The 13,170-nt window shown below is 39.9% G+C and overlaps 1 pseudogene; it reads left to right on the top strand.

The window, feature by feature from the left end:
* The first annotated feature begins 6,069 nt into the window (after window positions 1-6,069).
* Window positions 6,070-7,130, top strand: LOC102390537 (annotated as a pseudogene).
* The last annotated feature ends 6,040 nt before the right edge of the window (window positions 7,131-13,170 follow it).

Raw genomic sequence — 13,170 nt, 5'->3', positions numbered from 1 at the left:
AAACATTAAAATCGCCTTATGTCAGTGTTTGTCACCAAATTAATTAGACATAAACTTACAATGTTATTGATTTTAGAATTTTTAGAATGTGGACTTGTACTAAAACCTGAAATCCCTCCAGTTTAAGTATAAGGAGCTGTACTCACTGGTCTCATTTCAAACAGCTGTCCACTCTAAGTTCCTCATCACCTCTCTGGCCTTAGTTGACTTATTGGTGGAGGTGGTTCTGACATTCAGCATAGTGAGGAGAATGAAAAGAGCACGGGGTTTGGACTGAACCTGAATTCCTCTTTCATCTCTGTCACTGAAATTAACTTGTCTAGTTTCAAAATTGGCTGGATATTGAAGTAGGGGAGGACATGCTTCCATGGGGGTAGGCTGCATATGGGAAATTTCTGTACCTTCTGCACAATTTTGTTTTGAACCTGAAACTGAAGTGAAAGGGAAATTCTCTCAGTCATGTCAGACTCTTTGCAACCCCATGGACTGTAGCCCGCCAGGCTCCTCTGTCCATGGAATTCTCCAAGCAAGAATACTGGTGTGAATAGCTGTTCTATTCTCCAGGGGATCTTCCCAACCCAGGGATCAAACTCAGGTCTCCTGCATTGCAGGCAGATTCTTTACCATCTGAGCCACCAGGGAAAGCCGAAGAATACTGGAGTAAGCCTATCCCTTCTCCAAAAGATGTTCCTGACCCAGGGATAGAATCATGGTCTCCTGCATTGCAGGTAGGTTCTTTACCAGCTGAGCTACCAGGGAAGCCCCATGGTTTGAACTTAGAACTCCTCTAAAATGTACTTTATTTTTAAAATGAGTTAAATTATACCTACAATATAAGGTTGACGACTGCTAAATGGCTGATGATAGAAGCTCACGTTATTTACAATTTGCTTTCAAAGCTTTGAAATCTGTTTTTTTGAACGATTGTGTTGATTTTCATTTCTTAATTTTTTGCTGAAATTTCTTCTTCACCAACCACGCTACCACTGAAATGGAAAGTACCCAGGAGAGTGTTTTCTTTTCCAGGACTGCTGTAACAAATGAACACAATCTTGCTGGCTTTATTCTCTCACAGAAATTCTCTCATAGTATTCTCTCATAGTCCTGTAGACTAGAGGTCTGAAATCAAAACCTCTGATTTTAGAGGTCTTGACAGAACACTGACAGGGCCTTGCTCCCTTCCCATGGCTCTGGGTAGAGTCATTCTATTCCAGTTTCTGATGACTCCAAGCATTCCTTGGCTTGTAGCAGTATCATTCCAATCTCTGGCTCCATCTTCACAAGGCCATCTTCTCTCTTCTCGTTCTCAGCTTTTGTCTAAGGACACTGCTCTTGGATTTAGTGCCCATCCATGTAGTACAGGATGATCTCATCTTATTAAACTCATGAAGGCATCTTTTCCAAAGAAGATCTGGCTCTGGGGGTTAGAACATGGGCATATTCTTTGTGGGGGTGGGGTACAGCATTGAGCCCACTGCAGATGGGAATGTGAAGTTTTCTGTCTGTGAGAATCTCACAGCAGCAGTATTCAGAGGATTTACACCCATTTCTCACGTGGATGGAAGACAGTGCAATCTTCTCCCAGTGATAACATCCTGAGAAGAGAATGATCTTTCCTCTACCAGCACTGATAGTTGTAGAAGCTCATAAAGGAGGGTGTGTCTAAATACCATGGCATTTTTAATGCTTTCCGGTAATGTAATTCATCCTTCTCAAGTTGCTCGCAATGTGTGTTTCATTTTCTGTTTGTTGGTATCCAGTTCAGATACAAAAATGATTCTTAACTGGAGAAAAAAAAGCCAAGGACTGATTCTCACTGCTTGTAACCCGTCATATCTTTGTAACAAAAAATCCAGTAATGTGGCTACAGCAGGACTGTGACTAGAGAAAAAGCTCAAGTCTAAGAAGAAAAAAAGTCTTTGGCCAAATAAACATAATGATAATCTAACTTAATGTGAAGACTGTTTTGTAGAATAACTCTCTTAATAATCACTCTTGAAAATAACCTTCCAAGTTCACACCTTGCAGTACAGGGATTCCCTCAAGGGATTTTTAATGTATTAATACTAATCCTCAGAACCTGTGGATGTCAGCTTTTGCAGTTGCCTCCACTTGACTTGACTTCATCACTTATTTGCTGTTTCAAAGTGATAGCTTAATCTCTGAAGTGAACTGGACAAGGCCCTTACGTGGCTAAGTGGACTTTGTAGATGTGGTTAAGGATTTTGAGATGGCAAGATTATTTTTGACTATCCAGATGAGCTCAATGTAATCACAAGGATCATTAAAAATGAAAAAGGGAGATGAGGAAAGAGTCAGAATCAGAGATTTGAAGATGCTATTCTGTTTGGCAGAGAAGGCAATGGCACCCCACATGAGTCCTCTTGCCTGGAAAATCCCATGGATGGAGGAGCCTGGTAGGCTGCAGCCCATAGGGTCGCGAAGAGTCGTACATGACTGAGCGACTTCACTTTCACTTTTCACTTTCATGCATTGGAGAAGGAAATGGCAACCCACTCCAGTGTTCTTGCCTGGAGAATCCCAGGGATGCGGGAGCCTGGTGTGCTGCCGTCTATGGGGTCACACAGAGTCAGACATGACTGAAGCGACTTAGCAGCAGTAGCAGGAGCAGCAGCAGCATCCTGTTTGGAGAAAGGGACTACAAGCTAAGGAATGCAGGTGACCTCTAGAGGCCACACCGGTTAGTCGTGTCCAACTCTTTTTGACCCCATGGACTGGACTGTATGTAGCTCACCAGGTTCCTCTGTCCATGAAATTCTAAAGGCAAGAATACTAGAGTGGGTTGCCATTCCCTTCTCCAGTGGATCTTCTTGACCCAGGGATTGAACCCAGGCTTCCTGCATTGCAGGCAGATTCTTTACCATCTGAGCCACCACGGAAGCTCCTCAGTTGACCTCTAGACGTCAGGAAGGACAAGAGACAGATTCTCCTGTAGAACTTCCACTGGATGACAGCACTGTCAATGCCTGGTTTAGTCCAATGAGACCCATTAAATTTCTAGCCTCTGAAACTATAAGGTAATAAACTTGTGTTGCTGTAAACCACTAAGTTTGTGGTGATTTGTTAGAGCAACAATAGGAATCTAGTACAAGGCCCAAATCCTGAGTCAAGCACTCCTTGTAGGTTTGCAGACATTTCCAACAAGGCTGCTGCTTATCTAACAAGTGAACCCATGTTCCATTACCCTATCAGCAGTGCTCAGAAACTTTGATTTCTTAATTATTCGTAGTTCATGGCCCCTTGGCTTTAAGAAAACTCTATTTCTGCTCCCTTGACTCTAGTCTCCCAGGGCCTAGATCTGTGCTTGTTTGCGTCCCAGCTTGGCAGTAAAACTTTTCTGATCAGAGCTCAGTCTTTGGTCTTGTATTCCTCATTAGCTACTTTAGCATTCCCAGACAAAATAAACATGAATCAAATCAAAACAGAATCTAAATAGCAACATGGCATTCTCTGAACCTATGTTTCCTGATAGAAATTCATGTCTTTTCCTCTTTATAATTAACATGAAAATATCAGCCATTGCTCATGGTGTCTTTGTCTTCCCTACTCATTCCCATTAATTCTCAATCCGATGCAATTTGGAGTCTATCTCTAATATTCCACCAGAAGAGGTAGAATCATGTTCATTAGTGATCCAGTTTTTAATGACAACAAACAATTCTCAGTTTTTATTTAACCTGACCTGTCACTAACCTTTGACACTCTTGGTATTCTCTCCTTCACAAATCACTTTCGTCCCATGGGAGTCTGTGGGACCACTTTTTCATCTTTTCTCTTCTGTATTTGTTTGTAGACATAACTTTGAAGTTGGTGCACATCCAGTTCCTTCTATTTTCACTATATACCTTCCAAACTGGTCAACAAATGTTTATTGAGTATCAGATATATATCCTAGGCTTTATGACAGGTGTATAGCAGGCAAACATTTACTTCTCAAAACACAAGGATGCTGAAGAATTTCATGTGATCATAGCAGGCAAAGTTTCTTTTCTGAGCTAAACATTTACAGACTAAACCACTCACTAAAGAACCTCAGTTTTATGTCCCTCTGACCAATCCCAACTTAACCCATCATCTTTCTCCCTAGTGTACTCTTTCTCCTATTGCATCTTTCTTGTTGGCAAGCTAAAAGCCTGGAACCATCCTTGATTCTTGCTTCTATTATGCACCCCAAACCTCTCCACCCTCTCAGTCTTTAAATTCTATATGTTATATTATCAAAAAAGGGGGAGGCAAGGTTACTAAATAAGAGTGGGAAGAAATCAAGTTATATTTGAGAATTGAAAGAAAAGAAATGCTAGCACTCCCCAGAAGAATTTGGTAGATGATTATTGAATAATTGTTTTCATGGGCAGGATTCTCATCCACCTGATCCCTAACCCCTGGCTCTTTGGGCCCAGTTCAACCTTTCCTTCCTCAACCAGACTTACTGGCACTGCCACTCCCCCCTCCATCCTATATGAGGACTGGATATGATGCGGGGAAGGTTGTGGTCAGGTGTGCACTGAGCAGTCTCAAGGCAAGCATGACGTGTCATCCCATCTCAGGCTGGTAGGGCACAGCATGTTATTTAAGAGATTCAGGGAGTCCAAGCCCCTCCTTCACCAGTTCAGGTACTGTGTGGTTCCTGATGTGGAGGCTGCCATCTCAGGGGGTTGTCTATCTGCCTTTGGTTGAGGTGGCCGGCCCAGGAGAAGGGCAGATACCTGGCTCAGCTTCCTCACTCCAACCTGAGCCTGGACTATTATTTCAGTTGGTGGGAGAGGGAGCCTGGTAGTGGTTGGATCACTGAGTCACAGGGCAGGATCTCCAGGCACCTTTGAGACCTGCACTTACCCTGCAAGTATCTCCATGTCCGAGAGAGAGGCATTCCATAGCAAAAATCAAACACCTTGGCAGGTCGAGAGAAACTGAAGAGAAGGGGGAAAGCTTGATACTTTGAGGGCACTATTTTTCATATTTTTGAATAAGGATCTCCACATTTTTATTTTGCCCAACCCTGCAAATTATGCAGCGAGTCCTGTAAATAGTGAATAGATAACATTATTGTCAAAATCAGAATAAGGCTATTTCAGAACAGTTGAATTAAAAGAAATTTCTCTGTTGTGAAAATTGTAAGGATTTTGATAAGATAACAGGGCTCAGAGAAATATGTTCTGTAGAACTTTTTAATTATAATGACATAAAGTAAGTTTCCTTTCATGAGTTACACTACCGGGGTTGCTTGTGAGGAGTTTATCATGGGCCAAGTTTATTGGCTGGCTTCTTAAAGCATCCTGGGTGTTAACTTCTCAGATGTGAAGGTGGAAGTCTATCAAGATGTGACTTTTTAAACATGCAATTGTTGCATGTGATTATCCTTTATAAGGGGGCTTCCCATGTGGCTCAGTGGTGAAGAATCTGCCTGCCAATGCTGGAGATGAAGGAGGCATGAGTTCATTCCCTGGGTTGGGAAGATCCCCTGGAGTAAGAAATTGCAACTCACTCCAGTATTTTTGCATGAAAAATGCCATGGTCAGAGGAGCGGTGGGTACAGGACATGGGGTCATTAAGAGTTGAGACAATTAAGTGAATGAGCAACTAAGCATGCACACATATCCTTAGTAAGGAAGAAATCGGCAGGTATAAAGGACCAAGTAATTAAATTAAATTTCTTCAATTATTAGGCAGTGTGTTTTCTGGACTGATGAAAAATCATAGTATATTTGCTTAGCATTAACTATCTAGGAAATTTAGATATTATGAAAATATATAGAAATATATGTATTTCTATATTTCTATTATATATTATATATAAATATATATACTTATATTATATTATATATGTTATAGAAATATTGTGTAAACAGATAAAGAATGTATTTCTGAGTTTTAAAAATTCTTTTAGTTTCTCTTGATAACAAAATGGGAAAAGGATGAAATGTGAGACAGTTTTTAAAAGTAGTACTAAAGTATGCAGTTTTATTTTATTTTATTTTTTTAAATTTTCAGAATTGAAGACCATTTTTCTGAAAAGCAGAAACACAGCAAGCATCCAACTGAAGAACCATGGCCAGCAATCCTTCCCAATTTGAAACCGTGCAGCTCTGCTATGAGAGTTCGAACAGATCTTGTATTAAATCTCCTTACTTGCCTGCATCTTGGGTGATTCTGTACACAGGGTTTAGCTTCGGGTCTTTATTGGCTATCTTTGGAAACTTCTTGGTGATGACTTCAGCCTTCAGTTCTTCACTTCAAGCAGCTGCATTCGCCAGCCAATTTCTTGATCGCCTCTCTGGCCTGCGCGGACTTTCTGGTGGGAGCGACCCTGATGCCCTTCAGCATGGTCAGGTCCGTGGAGAGCTGCTGGTACTTTGGAGCCCGATTTGTGCCCTTCACAGTTCCTGTGATGTGGCATTTTGTTACTCTTCTCTCTTCCACTTGTGCTTCATCTCCATTGACAGGTACGTTGTTGTTACTGACCCCCTGGTCTATCCCACCAAGTTCACGGTGTCGGTGTCAGGGGAATGCGTCAGCATCTCCTGGATCCTGCCCCTTGTGTACAGCGGAGCTGTGTTCTTCACAGGTGTTCACGAGAACAGGATAAAGGAATTAGTAAGTGCCCTCATCTGCACTGGAAGTTGTCAGCTTGTTATAAATCAATTTTGGATTTTGATAACCTTTCTATTATTTTTTGTACCTACTTTTATTATGATAATTCTGTGTAGTAATATATTTCTAGTGGCTAGACAACAGGCTATAAAGATTGAACATATTTCTAGCAAAGTAGAAGGATTATCAGGCATATACAAAACCAGAGTGACTAAGAGAGAGGAAAGCTCCTAAAACTCTAAGTATAGCATTTTTGGTGATAGCATTTTTGATCTCATGGTTACCGTATATGATTGATTCATTTATTGATTTTTTTGGGGGGCTTTATAACACCTTCATATGTTTATGAGCTATTTTGCTGGTTTGGTTATTTTAATTCTGCTCTAAATCCTTTGATTTATGCTTTATTTTACTCTTGGTTTAGGAAAGCAATAAAAGTTATCGTAACAGGCCAAGTGTTAACAGACAGCTCATCAACCATAAACTTATTTTCTAAAGAGAGCAAATTTTCAAACTGAGGAATTTAATGATTTATTTAGAATTTCTCAGTAACTGTGGCATGCAATACATTGCATAAAATTGTTCCATTCAGCTGGGGAGGAGAAACGATACCTCAATTTCTGCAGCATCACCTTCACGCTCTTACTTTTTTGATGAGTGAACATTTTTAATCATTTGACAGAAATATATTCAATAAAAATATTTGACACAAGTTGATATTTTCTAGTTTCCTCAAATCTGCATGCTCCCTTGCTTTGTTGTTAATGATTTTCCTTTTCTGGGCCTCTCTTTCAGGTTGACCTTTCCTTTACTTTCAAAAGTTTCTTAGTTCCATGTCCCATGAACGTCTTGTATTCCCTGTCTTTTTTTCTGAACTCGGTTAACTTTATTCTCATTTTCAGAGGCTTGTATCTTGGAGAAAGGTCTTTTGGTCCTTGAGTGAAGTCAGGGACCTAAAGAGCTCCCTGAGTCATATACATCAGCCATTTCGGACTCAGGGCTGGACTTACATAATTTGGGGATTTCTGTAAATGTGGGAATAGTCATGAGCAGGTGGTGCTATTTCCACAACAGTGATTGTCTTTTTATGATTATTTTTCTCATCCCATCAAGTGTGTTATTTTACCTTCCAGTTATGACAGGGCAGTTTTTTTCTATAAACACTATCCAAAGTTTGTCCACTGTTTTCCTTTTAACTTTTTTTTAAATATTGGAGTAAAGCCAATTAACAAATGTGTGACAGTTTCAGGTTCACAGCAAAGTGACTTAGTCATACACATACATGTATTCATTCACCCCTGAAGTTCCCGCCCATCCAGGCTGCCATATAACATTGAGCAGAGTTCCCTGCACTATGCCCTATGTTCTTATTGGTTATCCTTTTAAAATAGAGCAATGTGTACATGTCGATCTCAAAAGATGTTTGCTTCTTTTAATTTAATGAAAATACGTTTTTTGTGTATATGTCTAGCATATATTTTTCTTACCTAATGAAAATAAACTGTAACAGTGTTGGTATATTTTAGGGTTGTTGTTGTTTAGTCTCTAAGTCGTGTCCAACTCTTATGCGACCCCATAGACTGTAGCCTGACTGACTCCTCTATCAGTGGAATTTTCCAGGCAAGAATACTGGAGCGGATTGCTTTTTTCTTCTCTAGGGGATCTTGCTGAACCAGGGATCAAACTCACGCCCTCTCCTTGGCAGGTAGATTCTTTATCACTAAGCCACCTGGGAAGCCCAATATTTTGGGGACTACATCTTAAAGTGATTAAAATATCTCAGGAATTATTATATCTTTCTGTATTAAAGTAGTTTAATATTGTTTTGCAGCATGTCTTTAAAGCTTCCAAGGTGAATCAGTGGTAAAGAATCCACCTGCCAAAGCAGGAGACTCAAGAGACGTGACTTTCATCCCTGGGTTGGGAAGATCCCCCACAGAAGGAAATGGCAATCCCCTCCAGTATTCTTGCCTGAAAAATCCTATGGACAGAGGAGCCTGGCAGGCTACGGTCCATGAGATTGCAAATAACTGGACATGACTGAACATGAGCATGTCTTTAAGATTCTTCAACTCTTCCTTCACTAAAGATTATGTGCTGCATGGTGGGCCTTTATTAATACATTAAGCCTGATTCTGCTTTACTCAACTTCCACACTGATATCACACACTTGAGATCCATTCTTATATATATTCCTTGGGTTTCTGTCCATATAGATGTGCAGAATCCTACATGCTTCAGTTTGGAGATGCATGTCTTCATGAGTCTCACTTTGTACTGTTCCCTTTGGGTCCTGCTAGGACTGGGTCCTGATGATAGGTAAGGAGATGAGGACAGGTGTGAGGGGACGCCCCGAGGAGGGTCCAGGTGCATTGTTACAGCAGCTACCTTGGAGGAGGACACCGCAGCTCCTTCAGAGAAAGGAAGACTGAAAGCGCCAGGCAGTGGCGGGAAGGGCTGCTGCTTCTGCCAGAGAAGACTTGACAGAATTAGAGGTCGGAGGTAACCAGTTTCATTAGGACCTGCCTTTATGTCACCATCCTAGTTTCAAGAATCCCTTTCCTTGCTAATCAATACCAGACTTTTAGTGAAAGAGGCTCTAGAAATTTGAGAATTCTATTTGCCTTGTAATTCAGGGCCCTACAGATTTCAGCTTGGAGTTTGGTTTTCAGAAACTCAGTTCTGTGACTCTAGGATATTCAGAGTTCTTTCAGAGCTTTTATCAAAGGTTTCGAGTCTCTTATATGAACGTTAAGCTGGCACTTTAAAGTCTTTAAGCTCATTTCCCTGCCAAGTTCTTCAGAGCAGTTAAAAGAAACTAATCAACACAAGACACTGCTTATTTTTACCAAAATGTTTAATGCAGCAAGAACCTTTGGCCACCCGGAGCCCTTTCTTCTGTAGGCACTCGATTACAGGTGTCTACAGATACTGAAGTGAAGTGAAGTGAAGTCACTCAGTCGTGTCCGACTCTTTGCGACCCCATGGACTGTAGCCCACCAGGCTCCTTGGTCCATGGGATTTTCCAAGCAAGAATACTGGAGTGGGTACTAGTTTGGATAAATGTTTTTCCGTATTTGACTTGATTCTATTCTCTTGATAACTTGTTTCTCGTTATATTTTGTTTCTCTATTGTTTCCTTCAGTTTTTTTTTTTTTAATTTTGCTAAAATAATACTTTTAGTTTGTTTTTTTTTCCCCTCTTTTGGCTTCTTCTTTTTTTTTTTTTTTGTTTCATACATGATATTACACATGTTTCAATGCCATTCTCCCAAATCTTCCCACCCTCTCCCTCTCCAACAGAGTCCATAAGACTGTTCTATACATCAGTGTCTCTTTTGCTGTCTCGTACACAGGGTTATTGTTACCATCTTTCTAAATTCCATATATATGCGTTAGTATACTGTATTGGTGTTTTTCTTTCTGGTTTACTTCACTCTGTATAATAGGCTCCAGTTTCATCCACCTCATTAGAACTGATTCAAATGTGTTCTTTTGCTTCTTAACCATGGAAAGACAAAATATGCATTTGGCCAGGTAGGCTCAATATTATTAAAATGTACAATCCTTCAATGTTAGGAAACTATAGCAATTTAAAATTTAGAGGCTTTGCAACTATTTGAAAAGCATCTAAATTCATAAATCATTATTGTGTTTGTTGTTGTTCAGTCACTAAGTCCAACTCTTTGCAACCCCATGGACTACAGCACACCAGGCTTCCCTGTCCTTCACCATCTCCTGGAGTTTGTTCAGACCCATGATCCATGGAGTCAGTGATGCCATCCAACCATATTATCCTCTGTCACCCCCTCTCCTCCTGCCCTCAATCTTTTCCAGCATCAAGGTCTTTTCCAATGAGCCAGAAAACCATACATGATGTAATCAAATGGGGAAATGAGAAAATTTACTGTCCCAGTCAAATATTCCAGTGCCCCTCTTCATAAATGTTTTAAAGACTCAGTTTTATAACAGTGAACACTGCTGGGTGTTTTTTTTTTTTTTTTGCTTTTTTGACAAGGTGTTTTTAAAAGTTTTATAAAAAATAAAGACATAAGATGGCCAAAACAATTTTGGAAAATACAAAAAAGTAAAAGGTTTATACAACTTGGTTTTAAGACTTAAGGTAAAGTTTCAGTCAAGACAAAAGGGTTTTGACCTAAATATAGAAATAGAGATCAACAGAATAGAAGAGAACCCGGAAATAAATCCACACACATATGGTTGATTGATTTTTGACATGAACAAATATCGTTCACTGGAGAAAGATAGTCATTTCAAGAAATTCTGCTGGAATTACTGATTATCCTTATACTACTACTCATTCTCCTAATAAACCTCAGACCCCCTCCTCATAATATATTTAAAATTAATATGATGTGAGTCATAAAACACTAGCAGAAAAATTATAAAAATTCTAGAAGAAGCATAGAAGAAAATAGTTGTGACTGCATTAGACAATTTTCTTAGACAAGAAAAAAAACACTAGCCACTAAAAAATAGTAAGTTGGACTTCATTAAAAATAAAACCTTCTATTCTTCATTTTTTTATTATTTTAATTAATTTTATTTTTTTTTAAATTTTATTTTATTTTTAAACTTTACATAATTGTATTAATTTTGCCAAACATCAAAATGAATCCGCCACAGGTATACATGTGTTCCCCTATTCTTCAAAAGACACTCTCAGGAAACTATCCAAGAAACTAAACTCAAATATTCAGTCAAATATTCAGAAGATATATGCCAAAGAACTTGTACCCAGTAAACTCAATAATAAGAAATTTTAGAACTCAAGTAAAAATGGACAAAATTTTTAATGGACATGTCACCAAAAGTGGATACATTAATGGCCAATAATAACATGAACAGGTTCTCGATACCACCATTCATTAAAGTAAAAGCATGAGATGTGACTATACACCATCTAGAATGGTTGAATTTAAAAACATGTCAATAGCAAGTGTTGAAGAAGACTTGAAGCATTTAGAACACTCATAAATTGCTGGTGGGAGTATAAAATGCTACAATTACTTTAGAAGATAGTTTGTATTTTCTTGTACAGTTAAACATATATTTTCCATTCAGTTCAGTTCAGTCACTAAATCATGTCCGACTCTTAGTGACCCCATGAATTGCACCATGCCAGGCCTCCCTGTCCATCACAAAATCCCGGAGTTCACCCAGACTCACGTCCATCGAGTCAGTGATGCCATCCAGCCATCTCATCCTCTGTCGTCCCCTTCTCCTCTTGCCCCCAATCCCTCCCAGCATCAGAGTCTTTTCCAATGAGTCAACTCTTCGCATGAGGTGGCCAAAATACTGGAGTTTCAGCTTCAGCATCATTCCTTCCAAAGAAATCCCAGGGCTGATCTCCTTCAGAATGGACTGGTTGGATCTCCTTGCAGTCCAAGGGACTCTCAAGAGTCTTCTCCAACACCACAGTTCAAAAGCATCAATTCTTCGGCACTCAGCCTTCTTCACAGTCCAACTCTCACATCCATACAGGACCACTGGGAAAACCAGAGCCTTGACTAGATGGACCTTTGTTGGCAAAGTAATGTCTCAGCTTTTGAATATGCTATCTAGGTTGGTCATAACTTTCCTTCCAAGGAGTAAGCGTCTTTTAATTTCATGGCTGCAGTCACCATCTGCAGTGATTTTGGAGCCCAAAAAAAATCAAGTCTGACACTGTTTCCACTGTTTCCCCATCTATTTCCCATGAAGTGATGGGACCAGATGCCATGATCTTGGTTTTCTGAATGTTGAGCTTTAAGCCAACTATTTCACTCTCCACTTTCACTTTCATCAAGAGGCTTTTTAGTTCCTCTTCACTTTCTGCCATAAGGGGGGTGTCATCTGAATATTTGAGGTTATTGCTATTTCTCCCAGCAATCTTGATTCCAGCTTGTGCTTCTTCCAGTCCAGCGTTTCTCATGATGTACTCTGCATATAAGTTAAATAAGCAGGGTGACAATATACAGCCTTACGTACTCCTTTTCCTATTTGGAACCAGTCTGTTGTTCCCTGTCCAGTTCTAACTGTTGCTTCTTGACCTGCATATAGGTTTCTCAAGAGGCAAATCAGGTGGTCTGGTATTCCCATCTCTTTCAGAATTTTCCACAGGTTATTGTGATCCACACAGTCAAAGGCTTTGGCATAGTCAATAAAGCAGAAATAGATGTTTTTCTGGAACTGTCTTGCTTTTTCCATGATCCAGCGGATGTTGGCAATTTGATCTCTGGTTCCCCTGCCTTTTCTAAAACCAGCTTGAACATCAGGAAGTTCATGGTTCACATATTGCTGAAGCCTGGCTTGGAGAATTTTGAGCATTACTTTACTAGCGTGTGAGATGAGTGCAAATGTGCAGTAGTTTGAGCATTCTTTGGCATTGCCTTTCTTTGGGATTGGAATGAAAACTGACCTTTTCCAGTCCTGTGGCCACTGCTGAGTTTCCCAAATTTGCTGGCATATTGAGTGCAGCACTTTCACAGCATCATCTTTCAGGATTTGCAATAGCTCCACTGGAATTCCATCACCTCCACTAGCTTTGTTTGTAGTG

Source organism: Bubalus bubalis, chromosome 10 (genome assembly GCF_019923935.1).
Source record: "Bubalus bubalis isolate 160015118507 breed Murrah chromosome 10, NDDB_SH_1, whole genome shotgun sequence".
NCBI classification, from domain to species: Eukaryota; Metazoa; Chordata; class Mammalia; order Artiodactyla; family Bovidae; genus Bubalus; species Bubalus bubalis.
Note: the sequence above shows the minus strand (reverse complement) of the source record. Positions and strands in the feature narration are given on the sequence as shown.